The sequence below is a fragment of the Zea mays genome, chromosome 2 (assembly GCF_902167145.1).
Source record: "Zea mays cultivar B73 chromosome 2, Zm-B73-REFERENCE-NAM-5.0, whole genome shotgun sequence".
NCBI lineage: Eukaryota > Viridiplantae > Streptophyta > Magnoliopsida > Poales > Poaceae > Zea > Zea mays.
The window spans coordinates 239,254,146-239,270,817 of record NC_050097.1 but is presented as its reverse complement, the minus strand read 5'-3'; the positions used below and the strand labels follow the sequence as shown (position 1 = coordinate 239,270,817).

Here is a 16,672-nt window from a genome sequence, read left to right as displayed (position 1 = left end):
GGGAGCGTCCGAGAGGAGCCGGAAGCGGAGCACCACTTGCGCGTGGAGAAGGCCCGCGGCTCTCTACGGAGTTACTCGACCGTGGTGCTTGGCCCTCGCGTGGGCTTCCCTTTGTGTAGGGGCACCAACGAGGATTAGTCGGGACCTTGCGTGGTTCCGGATACCTCGGTAAAAATACCGGCGTCATCCACGAGAGTTTGCTTCTCTACTTAAGCTCTTTACATTCCGCATTTATATTAAGCATTTAAGTTTCAATCTTGTAGCCATACTTATTTAGTGTAGATTGAAACTTAGCCTTTGCGGTAGAGATAGCAACACTTAGACAAAACCTAGTTTGCACATTGTAGTTTTGATTATTTGCATAGGTTTTGCTCTAGGGATTTAATTGTGGCCTAGTTTAGTAAAAGTTTTAGAAGTCCTAATTCACCCCCCCCCTCTTAGGCGTCACCCGTTTCCTACACCCCCCCTCCTCCTTGCGGAAAGGCGACGCAGGGGCGTATGTAAAAAAGCCGAGTCTGTCCCTGATCGCCCTCTTGCCCTGTGCAGAGGCTCGGGGGCTGCTCTCGCAAACCCGGCTCCGGCCAAACCGTTGACAGCGTCAACATACCAGCCCGAGAACTTGGGCCCCGACCGTACACCCGGGCTACGGCCAGCTCGCATGAGGGAACAACCAGACCAGTCGAAGCATTACGCAAGGCATTAAGACCTCGAAGGAGTGAAACCACTCCTCCGAGGCCTCGGGGGCTACACCCGGCGGGTGCGCTCGCGCGCACCCACCGGAACAAAATGCAACCGAGAAAGGCTGGTCCCCTTGCAAAAAAGTGCGACGAAAGCCTCCAAGCGAGTGCTAACACTCCCTTCGAGGCTCGGGGGCTACTGTCGGGGACCATAATTAGGGGTACCCTCAAGACTCCTAATTCTCAGCTGGTAACCCCCATCAGCATAAAGCTGCAAAGGCCTGATGGGTGCGATTAAGTCAGGGATCAGTCCATTCGAGCGACTCGATCATGCCTCGCTCGAGCCTAGCCTCGGACAAGGGCAGCCGACCCCGGAGGATTTCCGTCTCGCCCGAGGCCCCCTCCAACGGCGGACACATCTTCAGCTCGCCCGAGGCCCTGCCTTCGCTAAGAAGCAACCCTGACTAAATCGCCGCACCGACCGACCAAATCGCAGGAGCATTTAACGCAAAGGTGGCCTGACACCGTTTTCCTGACACGCGCCCTCCGGCAGAGCCGAAGTGACCGCCGTCACTTCGCCGCTCCACTGACCGGTCTGACAGAAGGACAGCGCCGCCTGCACCACTCCGACTGCAGCGCCACTTGACAGAGTGATGCTGACAGGAAGCCAGGCCCTACCAAAGGCACCATAGGAAGCTCCGCCCGACCCAGGGCTCGGACTCGGGCTTAGCCCCGGAAGACGGCGAACTCCGCTCCGCCCGACCCAGGGCTCGGACTCAGGCTAAGACCCAGAAGACGGCGAACTCCGCTCTGCCCGACCCAGGGCTCGGACTCGGGCTAAGACCCGGAAGACGGCGAACTCCGCTCCACCCGACCCAGGGCTCGGACTCGGGCTAAGACCCGGAAGACGGCGAACTCCGCTCCGCCCGACCCAGGGCTCGGACTCGGGCTAAGACCCGGAAGACGGTGAACTCCGCTCCGCCCGACCCAGGGCTCGGACTCGGGCTAAGACCCGGAAGACGGCGAACTCCGCTCCGCCCGACCCAGGGCTCGGACTCGGGCTAAGACCCGGAAGACGACGAACTCCGCTTCGCCCGACCCCAGGGCTCGGACACCGCCCTGGCCTCTGCCGATGACCTCCGCCTCGCCCGACCCAGGGGCTCGGACTCGGCCTCGGCCATGGAAGACAGACTCGACCTCGGCTTCGGAGGAGCCTCCACGTCGCCCAACCTAGGGCGCAGGCCAACCACGTCAACAAAAAGCGCCATCATCACCCTACCCCGAGCTGACTCGGGCCGCAGAGAACAAGACCGGTGTCCCATCTGGCTGTCTCCACCAGATAGGCAATGATGGCGCCCCGCATGCCCTGTGACGACGGCGGCTCTCAGCTCTCTTACGAAAGCAGGAGGACGTCAGCAAGGACACAACCGCTCCGACAGCTGTCCCTCCGCCAGGCTCCGCCGCTCCTCCGACGGCCACGACGTCACACTAGTTGGGTTCCAAGATCTCTCCGGCTGCCACATTGGCATGTACTCAGGGCATTAGCTCTCCCTCGCTAGACACGTAGCACTCTGCTACACCCCTATTGTACACCTGGATCCTCTCCTTGCGTCTATAAAAGGAAGGACCAGGGCCCTCTCAGAGAAGGTGGGCCGCGCGGGACGAGGACGGGACAGGCGCTCTCTTGGGGCCGCTCGCTTCCCTCACCCGCGTGGACGCTTGTAATCCCCTACTGCAAGCGCACCCGACCTGGGCGCGGGACGAACACGAAGGCCGTGGGATTCCCACCTCTCTCGCGCCGGTCTCCGGCCGCCTCGCTCCTTTCCCCCCTTCGCGCTCGCCCACGCGCTCGACCCATCTGGGCTGGGGCACGCGGCACTCACTCGTCGGCCTGAGGGACCCCCCGGTCTCGAAACGCCGACACGCACTAAGCACATAGCCATTCGGTATCACTTTCTGAGAGATCGCCAACAAAAGGGGGATATCGAGATAGCCTATATAAACACCAAAGATCAATTGGCCGATATCTTTACCAAGCCTTTAGATGAGCAATCTTTTACCGAACTTAGGATGAGCTAAATATTCTTTATTCTAGGAATTTTGATTGATTCTTTGCACACATAGTTCATTTATATACCTTTGATCATATCTCTTTTATGTCTATGACTAATGTGTTTTCAAGTGTCATCTTATGCTTAGTCATAGATATTGAAAGGGAAATGGAGTAGTCGGCAAAGAAGGCGCTTCCACTCAACTCCGATTGTGTTTGCCGATACTCCGCTTCGTTCTTCACTTTGGTATAATCTTCACTCATATTTTTGTGTTTGCTAAAGGGGGAGAAAGTTTGAACAAAGGGCTTATATCTCATTCACAAGTATCCGTTTTTGGCGATTCATGCCAAAGGGGGAGAAAGTATGAGCCCAAAGCAAAAGGACCACACCACCACCAAATTTTAAAAATGAAGTTTTCAATTTGATATCTTATTGTGTTCAAAAGGGGGAGAAAGTAGTATCTTCAAAAATTGCAAAACCCTCTTGAACACTAAGAGGAGAATTTTATTTAGGGGGAGTTTTGTTTTAGTCAAAGGAAAAGCATTTGAGACAGGGGGAGAGAATTTCAAATCTTAAAAATGCTTTCTTCAATTTTACTCATGTACCTTTGACTGTTTGCAAAAGGTTTTTGAAATGATTTTTACAAAGAATTTGCAAAAACAAAACCTGTGGTGCAAATGTGGTCCAAAATTTTAATAAAAGAAGAAAACCATCCAAGCACATCTATTGAGATAAGTATATTGGTTTCAACTCTAAGCAACCTTTGCACTTACATTATGCAAACTAGTTCAATTATGCACTTTTATATTTGCTTTGGTTTGTGTTGGCATCAATCACCAAAAAGGGGGATATTGAAAGGGAAATAGGGTCAAACCTTTTCCAATAAGAATTTTGGTGGTTGAATTGCCCAACACAAATTATTGGACTAACTAGTTTGCTCTAGAAAATATGTTCTACAGGTGCCAAAGATTCACAACAAACCAATACAAGTCAAAAGAAAGGGTTCAAACAAAAGGAGCAAAGTTAACCCGAAGGCAGCCCTGGTCTGGCGCACCGGACTGTCCGGTGCACCAGGGAATCCAACTCCAAACTTGCCAGTCTCGGAAATTCTGGGAGCCACTCCGCTATAATTCACCGGATTGTCCGGTGTGCCTGCGGAGCAACGGCTACTTCGCGCCAACGGTCGTCTGCAAACGCATTCAATGCGCTACAGTGCGCGCCAGAGTCAGAGCAGCATCAGAAGACGCACCAGACAGTGTACAGTGACTGTCCGGTGCACCACCGGACTGTCTGGTGGCCCAGAAGACAGAAGCTCCAACGGTCGAACCCTAACGGTCGGGTGACGTGGCTGGCACACCGGACAGTGTCCGGTGGCGCACCGGACTGTCCGGTGCGCCATTCGACAGCAGCCTCCACCAAACGGCTAGTTTGGTGGTTGGGGCTATAAATACCCCAACCACCCCACCATTCATTGCATCCAAGTTTTCTGACTTCCCACACCAAAGAGATCAAATCCTCTCCCAAGTCTCTAGTTCAATTCCAATCAATAGTGACTAGTGAGAGAGTGACTTGTGTTCATTTGAGCTCTTGCGCTTGGATTGCTTCTTTTCTTTCTCATTCTTTCTTGTGATCAACTTTATTGTAACCAAGGCAAGAGACACCAAGTGTGTGGTGATTCTTGCGGGACTTAGTGTCCCGTTTGATTGAGAAGAGAAGTTCACTCGGTCTAAGTGACCGTTTGAGAGAGGGAAAGGGTTGAAAGAGACCTGGTCTTTGTGACCACCTCAACGGGGAGTAGGTTTGCAAGAACCGAACCTCGGTAAAACAAATCCTTGTCTCACTCTTTATTTGCTTGTGATTTGTTTTTCTCCCTCTCTCTCGGACTCGCTTTTAATTCTAACGCTAACCCCAGCTTGTAGTTGTGCCTAAACTTTGTAAATTTCAGATTTGCCCTATTCACCCCCCTCTAGGCGACTTTCACTTTGGCTCGTCAAGTTCTTGGTTTTCTTTTGAAAACCAAGTCCATCCTTAATTGAGGGGTGTCTACCAACGGTGTAAGCATCCCTAGCAAATTTCAATTTATCAAAATCAACTTTGCAAGTCTTAAGTTGAGCATTAAGACTTGCCACCTCATTGTTCAATTTAGTAATAGAAGCAAGATGTTTATCACAATCATCAACATCAAAATCCTTACATCTATTACAAATCACAACATGCTCTACACATGAACTAGTTTTGTTGACTTCCTCTAGCTTAGCATTTAATTCATCATTTAAACTCCTTAAACCAGAGACAGATTCATGGCAAGCAGATAACTCAGAGGATAACATTTCATTTCTCTTAATTTCTAAAGCAAGAGATTTTTGCACACTAACAAATTTGTCATATTCCTCATATAGAATATCCTCTTGCTTTTCTAACAATCTATCCTTTTCATTTAGAGCATCAATTAATTCATTAATTTTGTCTACCTTAGCTCTATCTAGTCCTTTAAACAGGTCAGTGTAGTCTACTTCATCATCGGAAGATTCTTCATCACTAGATGAAGTGTACTTGGGTGTGTCCCGAATACGTACCTTTTTCTCCTTAGCCATAAGACAAGTATGGCGTTCGTTGGGGAAGAGTGAAGACTTGTCAAAGGCTGAGGCAGCTAATCCCTCATCATCGGAGTCGAATGAGGAGCAGTCAGAATCCCATTCCTTTCCAAGGTGTGCCTCGCCCTTCGCCTTCCTGTAGTTCTTCTTCTTTTCTCTCTTCCCGCTCTTTTCTTGTCCCTGGTCATTATCATTATCGGGGCATTGTGCTATGAAATGACTAGTCTTACCGCATTTAAAGCAGGAGCGCTTTCCCTTTGTTTTGTTTTTGTTGGAGTACTCCTTACGTCCTTTAAGCGCGGTCTTGAAGCGCTTCATGATAAGCGCCATTTCGTCCTCGTTGAGCCCGGCAGCCTCCACTTGTGCCACCTTGCTTGGTAGCGCCTCCCTGCTACTCGTTGCTTTGAGAGCAACGGGTTGTGGCTCGTAGACGGGTAGTGGACCGTTTAGAGCATCGTCCACGTATCGAGCTTCTTTCACCATCATACGCCCGCTTACGAATTTTTCGAGTATCTCCTCGGGCGTCATCTTGGTGTACCTGGGATTTTCACGGATAAGATTCACAAAATGGGGGTCAATAACTGTAAATGACCTGAGCATGAGTCAGACGACGTCATGATCCGTCCATCTTGTGCTTCCATAGCTTCGGATTTTGTTGACCAGAGTCTTGAGCCTATTGTAGGTTTGTGTTGGCTCCTCTCCCCTGATCATCGCGAATCTCCACAGCTCGCCTTCCACTAGCTCCATTTTGGTGATCATGGTGGTGTCGTTTCCCTCATGAGATATCTTGAGGGTGTCCCAGATTTGCTTGGCGTTGTCCAAACCGCCTACCTTATTATATTCATCCCTGTAGAGAGATGCTAGCAACATAGTAGTGGCTTGGGCATTTTTGTGAATTTGTTCATTTATAAACACAGGGTTATCAGTACTATCAAAATGCATCCCATTCTCAACAATTTCCCAAATACTAGGATGGAGAGAAAATAGATGACTATGCATTTTATGACTCCAAAATGAATAGTCTTCTCCATCAAAGTGTGGAGGTTTTCCAAGGGGAATTGATAGTAAATGCGCATTTGTATTGTATGGCATGCGAGAATAGTCAAAAGAGAAGTTCTGATTAACCGTTTTCTTTTTCGACGAAGAGTCGTCGTCTCTTGGTGAAGAAGAGGAGGTATCACTGTCGTAGTAGATGATTTTCTTGATGCACCTCTTCTTCTTCTCGTCCCTCTTCCTATGACTCGAACCTGAGTCAGTGGGCTTGTCGTCTCTTGGTTCGTTGAGGAGGGACTCCTTCTCCTTGACGTTAATCAACATCCCCTTACCCTTAGGATCCATCTCTTCGGGCAGTTAGTCCCTTAGATGAAGAGTACGGCTGCGATACCAATTGAGAGCACCTAGAGGGGGGGGGTGCATAGGTGATCCTGTGAAATCAAGCGCTAAAAAGCCACAAAACTTGATTATAGAAATATTAGTGTAAGTTAATCAAGTTATTGAGGAGATCTCTTGAACAAAACAATAGTGGAAAAGAACAACACAAGAGACACGCGATTTTTATCCCGTGGTTCGGCCAAGTAACACTTGCCTACTTCCACGTTGTGGCGTCCCAATGGACGAGGGTTGCACTCAACCCCTTTCAAGTGATCCAATGATCCACTTGAATACCACGGTCTTTTCTCTTTTGAGTATTCTCCCGTTTGCGAGGAATCTCCACAAGTTAGAGCCTCTCGCCCTTACAGTATAGATCACAAAGAAAGCACGAGAGTAAGGTTAGGAGAGCAACACAAACAAGACTCAAATACACAGCACAACCACGCACACAAGTGAAGACTTGAGCTCAAAGGACAACATAGGGAGTTCACAGCTCGAATGAAGCTCAAATCACTAACACGATGAATCAAAAGCGTGGGAGTGGAGTCTGGATGTCTTAATATGCTCAGAGAATGCTTGCTGTCCTGCTCCATGCGCCTAGGGGTCCCTTTTATAGCCCCAAGGCAGATAGGAGCCGTTGGAGATCAACATGGAAGGCTATCCTTGCCTTCTGTCGAGTGGCGCACCGGACAGTCCGGTGCGCCACCTGACAGCCACTGTAGCATGTCCGGTACGCGATTTCCTATTAAATCGGGCACAATCGACCGTTGCTCCTCGGAGCCGGTTGGCGCACCGGACAGTTCGGTGCACCCAGCCGACCGTTGGAGCGGGCCACGTGTCGCGCGTTGATCGCGCGGACGACCGTTGGCGCTGTTGCTGTTGGCTCACCGGACAGTCCGGTGCACCATCGGACAGTCCAGTGAATTATAGCCACGTCGTCCCGTTCCTTTTCCCGAGAGCGACGAGTTCGCCGCGGATGACTTACCGGACAGTCCGGTGAATTATAGTCATACGACTCCGTCGATTCCCGAGAGCAGATAGTTCACCGGAGGCCAGCCTGGGGCACCGGACACTGTCCGGTGCGCCACCGGACTGTCCGGTGAGTAGCCCTGTACACGATCAACTCTTCTTCAATTCAACTTTTCTCTTCTTGGCTCTGTTTCTAGCACTTAGATAAACACATTAGTATTAAAAAACAATGTACTAAGTCTAGAAACATACCTCGTGCCTTGATTTGCACTTTCCCATATTTAGTACACAAGGATTCAATTAATATGTGTTGGGCATCTAATCACCAAAATACTTATAGAAATTGTCCAAGGGCATATTTCTCTTTCAATCGGGAGGGACCCTGTCAGGGAGGAGAAATCCTAGGGTTTGTCTTGGAGTCGGCAGACCACCCAAGACGCATCTAGACGACGTAGAGTCGAATAGAAGTGAAGATAATGATGGAAGAATGCTACGTTATTGTTATTCATAGGGCAAAAAAGTAAATGAATTGATAAAGTAGATTGATTGGTTTGATTGGTGGTTCACGCAATCGACCGTACCCTTCCAATATATAGTGGGAGGTCTAGACCTGTTCCTAGACGTCCACCAATAAATTCCGCGGATTTATATGGATAAACTTACACGGAAAAAAGATTAATCATGTCTGTTCTGACATAATCGCAACAACCAGCTCATGCATGCATGTACTATACAAAGCCATCAAGGCATATGTCATTTTCCATGGGATTAAATGCACGAGCTCTGAATCGAGTGATTCTTCTTTCTAAATTCATCTAAAACCATCATCTACCATCTATACCAGTTTTATAATTTTTAGAGGTCGAATATCTAGTCTACAGACTACAGAACGGTGTCCAGCTAATTAACCAAGTCCACGGTTGCCGGTGACACAAAAATATTTCATCTACCCAAAATCAAAATAGCATATTCATCAGTCCCGAGAAATCAAAACACTGGAGAGCCCCGGAACCGCGTTCCGAAAAGCCGTGCATCGTCAAAGAGCTCCGCGAGCCGCCAGTTCTTTTGAGCAACGGCAAGCCACTGATCTTTTGATGCACAAATCTCCCAGTTTTAAAACACTGCCTAAGCCTATACTACTGCATTATTATTTTGCTGCTAAGGTAAAACCTAGTACTTTGGGGGATGCGTTAAGCAGAGCCAAGTTTGCTTCTCCAAGAACCAAATCTTGGCCACAATATCAGCAAGCTAATGCTAATGTGCCACCGAGAACGGTGGATCGCAACTCAGCTGGCTCTAGGATTAATGGAGAGTTTCAAAAAGTTGTTGTGGACTGTGGCTGTGAGTCCAGGGCCTAGCGACTCTTCTTTTCGGCACCGGGTCTTAAAGCTTGGCCCACATATGCCTTGATTTCCTTGTTTGCAAGAACTGGCACAACGGTTGGTTTCTCTAGGGCTCTAGCTCGCTGCCGTTGTTTGTCCCTTCATTTCCTCGTACGCAGACGCCATCACCATGGCAGGCCACAGGAATCAGATGGGGCATGAAGGAGGATGTGATGGAGCAGGAGGCAATCGAGGCGGGCATAACAATGGGTAGTCAGGATTGATGAACAGATGTGGTTTCCGGCGCCCCTACCATGGCAACAGGGGAGGGTTTGACAATCATGCTGGTGGCTAGAATTTCAATCCTGGTCATGGAGCTGGTTCTGTCGGAGGGAACCGTGGGAGGTTTGGTTCTAAAAGTGGGTCTTTTTTAGGTGGGTGGAGGTGGGCTCCAGGGAGCCAAATCCGTCGACTTATCGGCAGCCGCTGGGCTCGGTTCATCTCCCTCAACAGACATGTTTGCTCAGTGTTAGAATAGGAACTCATACCCTAAACAGGGGTTGGGAGTGATATTAATAGAGTGAGTAACTGGGCCATGCCCATTACACAGGGGGTATAACGGTCATTACAAGGGGAATAACACAAACCCTAGACGGGTAGTCTAACACCCCCCGCAGTCACAACTCTATCCTGTACAGATGTTGAGACTGGATCGAAAGTCTAAAAAGACACTCGACGGTAACCCCTTGGTGAAGATGTCGGCGAACTGAAGCGTGGTGGGGACGCTGAGAACGCGGACGTCACCGGCAGCGACACGCTCGCGGACGAAGTGCAGGTCGATTTCCACATGTTTCGTGCGCTGATGCTGCACGGGGTTGGTGGAGAGGTAGACCGCGCTGACGTTGTCGCAGTAGACGAGGGTGGCGCGCTGGAAGGGACTGTGGAGCTCGTGGAGGAGCTGGCGCAGCCAGGAGGCCTCGGCCACGCCGTTGGCCACGGCACGGTACTCGGCCTCAGCGCTGGAGCGAGAGACGACGGGCTGCCTCTTGGCGGCCCAAGAGACGAGGTTGGCGCCCAGGAAGACGGCGTAGCCGGAGGTGGACCGGCGCGTGTCGGGACAGCCAGCCCAGTCAGCGTCGGTGTAGACCACGAGCTCCGACGTCGGGGATGGGCGGAGTAGGAGGCCGTAGTCGAGGGAGCCGCGGAGGTAGCGTAGAATCCGCTTGAGCGCAGTGAGATGGGGCTCCCGCGGAGTGTGCATATGCAGGCACACCTGCTGGACGGCGTAGGCGATGTCGGGCCTGGAGAACGTGAGGTACTGGAGCGCGCCGGTGAGGCTCCGGTATGACGTCGCGTCGGCGACCGGAGGTCCGTCGTCCTCAGAAAGCTTCGCCTGAGTGTCGACAGGCGTGGAGCAGGGCTTGCAGTCAGACATGCCAGCCCACTCCAGGATGTCGATGGCGTACTGGCGCTGGTGGAGGAAGAGACCCTGAGGCCGACGTTCGGCGGTGATGCCGAGGAAGTGGTGGAGGGGCCCCAGGTCCTTCATCGCGAACTCCCACTGAAGGGCGACGATCGTGCGGTGAAGGAGGTCGGCGGTGGATGCCGTGAGCACAATGTCGTCGACGTAGAGCAGGAGGTAGACGGTGTCGTCGCCGCGCCGGTAGATGAACAGGGACGTGTCCGACTTGGCCTCGACGAAGCCGACGGAGGCCAGGTAGGAGGCGAAGCGACTGTACCAAGCCTGTGGCGCCTGCTTGAGGCCGTACAGGGACCGGTTCAGCCGGCAAACCAGGTCCGGACGGTCAGCGTCGACGAAGCCGGTGGGCTGGCTGCAGTAGACAGTCTCCGTCAGAGTGCCATGGAGGAAGGCATTCTTGACATCGAGCTGATGGATCGCCCAGTCGCGGGAGAGGGCGAGGGAGAGGACGACGCGAACAGTGGCGAACTTGACGACAGGGCTGAAGGTCTCGTCGTAGTCCACTCCGGGGCGCTGGGTGAAGCCCCGAAGGACCCAACGGGCCTTGTAGCGGTCGAGGGAGCCGTCCGAGGTCAGCTTGTGGCGAAATAGCCACTTGCCGGTGACCACGTTGGTGCCTGGTGGACGCGGCACCAGGTCCCAGGTGTGGTTGGCCAAGAGGGCCGCGTACTCCTCCTCCATAGCGCGACGCCAATGGGGGTCGGTGAGGGCAGTGCGAACGGAGGAGGGTACCGGGGAAGAGTCGGGTGGAGTGCTGGTCGTAGCGGCTGCCAGGATGAGCCGGTCAACGGGGCGGAGAACGCCAGCAGCGCGCCGAGTCACCATCGGGTGGACGTGCCCGGGGTCGCGGTGGATGGCGACCGGGTGAAAGGGAATTAGGCTTACACCTAGTTCCTAAATAATTTTGGTGGTTGAATTGCCCAACACAAATATTGGACTGACTAGTTTGCTCTAGTGTATAAGTTATACAGGTGCAAAAGGTTCACATCTAGCCAATAAAAAGACCAAGTGTTGGATTCAACAAAGGAGCAATAAGGCAACCGAGGGCACCTCTGGCTGGAGGCACCGGACTGTCCGGTGTGCACCGGACAGTGTCCGGTGCGCCCGTAGACTTCGTTTTCTACCCTTCGCCAGAGGACTTCGACTTCAACCCTTCGCCCTCGGGAATTCGCGGAGGCCGGCGCGCTATAATTCACCGGACTGTCCGGTGTGCACCGGACATGTCCGGTGCGCCAACGAACCGCGGCCTCCGGAACTCGTCATCCTCGGGTTTTCACGACAGCCGCTCCGCTATAATTCACCGGACTGTCCGGTGTGCACCGGACTGTCCGGTGTGCCAGCGGAGCAACGGCTCTCTGCGGCGCCAACGGCTCCCTGCGCAGCATTAAATGCGCGCGCAGCGCGCGCAGACGTCAGGGCTGCCCATACCGGTGCACCGGACATCAAACAGTGCATGTCCGGTGTGCACCGGACACCTCGGCAGGCCCACAAGTCAGAAGCTCCAACGGCTAGAATCCAACGGCAGTGATGACGTGGCAGGGGCACCGGACTGTCCGGTGTGCACCGGACTGTCCGGTGCGCCATCGAGCAGACGCCTCCAGCCAACGGTCAAGGTTGGTGGTTGGGGCTATAAATACCCCAACCACCCCACCATTCATTGCATCCAAGTTTTCCACTTCTCAACTACTACAAGAGCTCTAGCATTCAATTCTAGACACACTAAAAAGATCAAATCCTCTCCAATTCCACACAAAGCCCTAGTGACTAGTGAGAGTGATTTGCCGTGTTCATTTGAGCTCTTGCGCTTGGATTGCTTCTTTTCTTTCTCACTTGTTCTTGAGATCACAACTCCATTGTAATCAAGGCAAGAGGCACCAATTGTGTGGTGGCCCTTGCGGGGAAGTTTTGTTCCCGGCTTTGATTAGAGAAGAGAAGCTCACTCGGTCCGTGGGACCGTTTGAGAGAGGGAAGGGTTAAAAGAGACCCGGCCTTTGTGGCCTCCTCAACGGGGAGTAGGTTTGCAAGAACCGAACCTCGGTAAAACAAATCTCCGTGTCTCATTTGCTTATTCGCTTGGGATTTGTTTTGCGCCCTCTCTTGCGGACTCATTTATTATTACTAACGCTAACCCCGGCTTGTAGTTGTGTTTATATTTGTAAATTTCAGTTTCGCCCTATTCACCCCCCCCCCCTCTAGGCGACTATCAATTGGTATCAGAGCTCGGTGCTTCATTAGAGCCTAACCGCTCGAAGTGATGTCGGGAGATCACGCCAAGAAGGAGATGGAGACCGGCGAAAAGCCCACTACAAGCTACGGGAGCACTTCATCGGAAGAGTCCCGCACCAAAAGGAGAGAGAAGAAGAAGAGCTCCTCCAACAAAGGAAAGGAGAAGAAATCTTCTTCTCACCACAAAGAGAAGAAGGAAAAATCTTCTTCCCACAAGCCACATCGGAAAGGCGACAAGCACAAGAGGATGAGGAAGGTGGTCTACTACGAGACCGACACTTCATCAACTTCTACCTCCGACTCCGATGCGCCCTCCGTCACTTCTAAGCGCCAAGAGCGCAAGAAGTATAGTAAGATCCCCCTACGCTACCCTCGCATTTCCAAACATACACCTTTACTTTCCGTCCCATTAGGCAAACCACCAACTTTTGATGGTGAAGATTACGCTAGGTGGAGCGATTTAATGCGATTTCATCTAATCTCGCTCCACAAAAGTATATGGGATGTTGTTGAGTTTGGTGCACAGGTACCGTCGGTAGGGGATGAGAACTATGATGAGGATGAGGTGGCCCAAATCGAGCACTTCAACTCTCAAGCAACGACGATACTCCTCGCCTCTTTAAGCAAAGAGGAGTATAACAAAGTACAAGGGTTGAAGAGCGCCAAGGAGATTTGGGATGTACTCAAAACCGCGCACGAGGGAGATGAGCTCACCAAGATCACCAAGCGGGAAACGATCGAGGGGGAACTCGGTCGGTTCCGGCTTCACAAAGGGGAGGAGCCACAACACATGTACAACCGGCTCAAGACTTTGGTAAACCAAGTGCGCAACCTCGGGAGCAAGAAGTGGGACGACCACGAAGTGGTAAATGTTATTTTAAGATCTCTTATTTTTCTTAATCCCACTCAAGTTCAATTGATTCGTGGCAATCCTAGATATACTAAAATGACCCCCGAGGAAGTCATCGGGCATTTTGTAAGTTTTGAGTGCATGATAGAAGGCTCGAGGAAAATCAACGAGCTTGGCGACTCATCCAAAGCCCAACCCGTTGCATTCAAGGCAACGGAGGAGAAGAAGGAGGAGGCTACACCAAGTCGACAACCAATCGACGCCTCCAAGCTCGACAATGAGGAAATGGCGCTCGTCATCAAGAGCTTCCGTCAAATCCTCAAACAAAGGAGGGGGAAAGACTACAAGTCCCGCTCCAAGAAGGTTTGCTACAAGTGTGGTAAGCCCGGTCATTTTATTGCTAAATGTCCTATATCTAGTGACAGTGACCGAGGTGACGACAAGAAGGGGAGACGAAAGGAAAAGAAGAGGTATTATAAGAAGAAGGGCGGCGATGCACATGTTTGTCGCGAGTGGGACTCCGACGAGAGCTCAAGCGACTCCTCCGACGACGAGGACGCCGCCAATATCGCCATCACCAAGGGACTCCTCTTCCCCAACGTCGGCCACAAGTGCCTCATGGCAAAGGACGGCAAAAAGAAGGTTAAATCTAAATCCTCCACTAAATATGAATCCTCTAGTGATGACAATGCTAGTGATGAGGAAGATAATTTGCGTTCCCTTTTTGCCAACCTTAACATAGCTCAAAAAGAAAAGTTAAATGAATTGGTTAGTGCTATTCATGAAAAGGATGACCTTTTGGATTCCCAAGAGGATTGTCTAATTAAAGAAAACAAAAAACATGTCAAGGTTAAAAAGGCTTATGCTCTAGAAGTAGAAAAATGTGAAAAATTATCTAGTGAGCTAAGCACTTGCCGTGAAATAATTGACAACCTTAGGAATGAAAATGCTATTTTAAATGCTAAGGTTGATTCTCATGTTTGTGATGTTTCAATTTCCACTCCTAGAGATAATAATGATGATTTGCTTGCTAGGATTGAAGAATTGAACATTTCTCTTACTAGTCTTAGATTAGAGAATGAAAATTTGATTGCTAAGGCTAGAGATTTTGATGTTTGCAATACTACCATTTCCGACCTTAGAACTAAGAATGAAATGTTGCATGCTAAGGTTGTAGAACTTAAATCTTGCAAACCCTCTACATCAAATGTTGAGCATGTTTCTATTTGCGCTAGATGTAGAAATATTGATGTTAATGCTATTCATGATCATATGGCTTTAATTAAACAACAAAATGATCATATAGCAAAATTAGATGCTAAAATTGCCGAGCATAACTTAGAAAATGAAAAATTTAAATTTGCTAGAAGTATGCTCTATAATGGGAGACGCCCTGGCATCAAGGATGGCATTGGCTTCCAAAGGGGAGACAATGTCAAACTTAATGCCCCTCCTAAAAATTTGTCTAACTTTGTTAAGGGCAAGGCTCCCATGCCTCAGGATAACAAGGGTTACATTTTGTACCCTGCCGGTTATCCCGAGAGCAAAATTAGGAGAATTCACTCTAGGAAGTCTCACTCTGGCCCTAACCATGCTTTTATGTATAAGGGTGAGACATCTAGCTCTAGGCAACCAACCCGTGCCAAGTTGCCTAGAAAGAAAACTCCTAATGCATCAAATGATCATGCCATTTCATTTAAAACTTTTGATGCATCTTATGTGCTTACTAGCAAATCCGGCAAGGTAGTTGCCAAATTTGTTGGGGGCAAACACAAGGGTTCCAAGACTTGTGTTTGGGTACCCAAAGTTCTTGTTTCTAATGCCAAAGGACCCAAAACAGTTTGGGTACCTAAAGTCAAGAACTAAATTTGTTTTGTAGGTTTATGCATCCGGGGGCTCAAGTTGGATACTCGACAGCGGGTGCACAAACCACATGACAGGGGAGAAGAAGATGTTCTCCTCATATGAGAAAAACCTAGATCCCCAACGAGCTATCACCTTCGGGGATGGAAATCAAGGTTTGGTCAAAGGTCTTGGTAAAATAGCTATATCTCCTGACCATTCTATTTCCAATGTTTTTCTTGTAGATTCTTTAGATTACAACTTGCTTTCTGTTTCTCAATTATGTCAAATGGGCTACAACTGTCTATTCACTGATGTAAATGTCACTGTCTTTAGAAGAAGTGATGATTCAATAGCATTTAAGGGAGTGTTAGAGGGTCAGCTATACTTGGTAGATTTTGATAGAGCTGAACTCGACACTTGCTTAATTGCTAAGACTAACATGGGTTGGCTCTGGCATCGCCGACTAGCTCATGTTGGGATGAAGAATCTTCATAAGCTTCTAAAGGGTGAACACATTTTAGGACTAACCAATGTTCATTTTGAGAAAGACAGGATTTGTAGCGCATGTCAGGCAGGAAAGCAAGTTGGAGCCCATCATCCACACAAGAACATCATGACGACCGACAGGCCGCTTGAGCTACTCCACATGGATCTATTCGGCCCGATTGCTTACATAAGCATCGGCGGGAGTAAGTATTGTCTTGTTATTGTGGATGATTATTCTCGCTTCACTTGGGTATTCTTTTTACAGGAAAAATCTCAAACCCAAGAGACCTTAAAGGGATTCTTGAGACGAGCTCAAAATGAGTTCGGCTTAAGGATCAAGAAAATAAGAAGCGACAACGGGACGGAGTTCAAGAACTCTCAAATTGAAGGCTTCCTTGAGGAGGAGGGCATCAAGCATGAGTTCTCCTCTCCCTACACGCCACAACAAAATGGTGTAGTGGAGAGGAAGAATCGAACTCTATTGGACATGGCAAGAACCATGCTTGATGAGTACAAGACACCGGATCGGTTTTGGGCCGAGGCGGTCAACACCGCCTGCTACGCCATCAATCGGTTATATCTTCATCGAATCCTCAAGAAGACATCTTATGAACTCCTAACCGGTAAAAAGCCAAACGTTTCATATTTTAGAGTTTTTGGTAGCAAATGCTTTATTCTTGTTAAAAGAGGTAGAAAATCTAAATTTGCTCCTAAAACTGTAGAAGGCTTTTTACTAGGATATGACTCAAACACAAGGGCATATAGAGTCTTTAACAAGTCCTCAGGACTTGTTGAAGTTTC

General features: G+C 49.8%; 1 pseudogene; it reads left to right on the top strand.

Annotated features, from left to right (window-relative positions):
* Nucleotides 1-7,191: 7,191 nt before the first annotated feature.
* LOC109944454 (uncharacterized) lies at nucleotides 7,192-7,693 on the top strand (annotated as a pseudogene).
* Nucleotides 7,694-16,672: the final 8,979 nt, after the last annotated feature.